Here is a 1,224-nt window from a genome sequence, read left to right as displayed (position 1 = left end):
TACCTTTGTCTTTTTGTTTGATTTTCACATACTTTTTTGCTTCAAATCAAAGTTTGTTGGTTTGGTTCATGGCTTATAGTGCTTTAATGAAGACTTTTTTTAAGAAAATGAATGGAAAAATACTTTTTGCTGAGAAAACTGTTACATTCTGTATGACCTTGCGTAAAGTATCACTGTTAAATGTAATAGCCAGAAAAAGTATCATTTTTTCCCACCTGGGGCAGCTAATGATCTTCCTCTATCAGCTGCATCCGTGTGTTTTAGCCACTCTGAACCCCAGCACTGATGGAAAACAGAAATTGCAGCTTCTGATGTCAAGGTTGCTATCTGAGGTTGAACTTAGAGAATGCCATTTGCAGTTTCTAAGAAAAGAGAAATGTTGGAGTGTTAAATTCTCATTTGTCAATGTGGGTTTGAGAGCAAGTCAAAATGACTTCAGATATTTTTGGACACATGTCTAATTTAAAACACAATCTTCTCTCAAAAAAGGGTGTCAGCTCATCTCTCTGTGTTGGATATTTTGGCTTTTTCTTTGTTTCACAATGTCTTTTAGTTTTTGAATTAGCCATTACGTCTCCTGCACCAGCTGGTAAATGCAGGTGTATGTGAATTTCGTCACTAGGAGAAGGCTTTGAAATGATCTCAGGCGTTCTCGCTGTCAAAAATTAGCAAGCACTCAACTTTCCTCTGGTGCATTTGGTTGTGCACTTGTGCGCCCATTTCCTTGGCAGCTGCACCGCAAAACCTCCATATGAAGTAAATGTGGAGGCACAAGCGCCATCTGTGAACTGAACTGGGGGACCCTTCTTGGAAACGGGGCAGTTAATGGATCTGTGTGCTGTCCTGTAGAATGGAGATGAATGTTCTCCAGGGAGGATGCACAGTATAATAGAGCTCTCTGTAAGCAAGACAGGTGGTTTGATATGGTGCAGGTGTTTTTTTCTGAGTGCCTGTACAAATATGCGTTTTCTTTTTCATTTTCTTTGAATGCTGAAGTACATTAACATTTCAGCCCTTTGGAATTCATCAATGGAATCAGTGGTTCGGTTGGTGTGACATTTTCAGATTTTTTGTTGCATTCATAATACAAAGTTTTATTCAAGATGCATTTCTAAATATAACCAGGGGTGTTTCTAGTCTTTCATCAGTAACAAAAAGTGTGCCCATATTTTGATATTCTTTTTGGATTTAAATCTACAGGTGCATCTCAATAAATTAGAATGT

Source organism: Sinocyclocheilus grahami, unplaced genomic scaffold, assembly GCF_001515645.1.
Source record: "Sinocyclocheilus grahami isolate Dianchi unplaced genomic scaffold, SAMN03320097.WGS_v1.1 scaffold657.1, whole genome shotgun sequence".
NCBI classification, from domain to species: Eukaryota; Metazoa; Chordata; class Actinopteri; order Cypriniformes; family Cyprinidae; genus Sinocyclocheilus; species Sinocyclocheilus grahami.
This window is presented reverse-complemented; position numbering follows the sequence as displayed.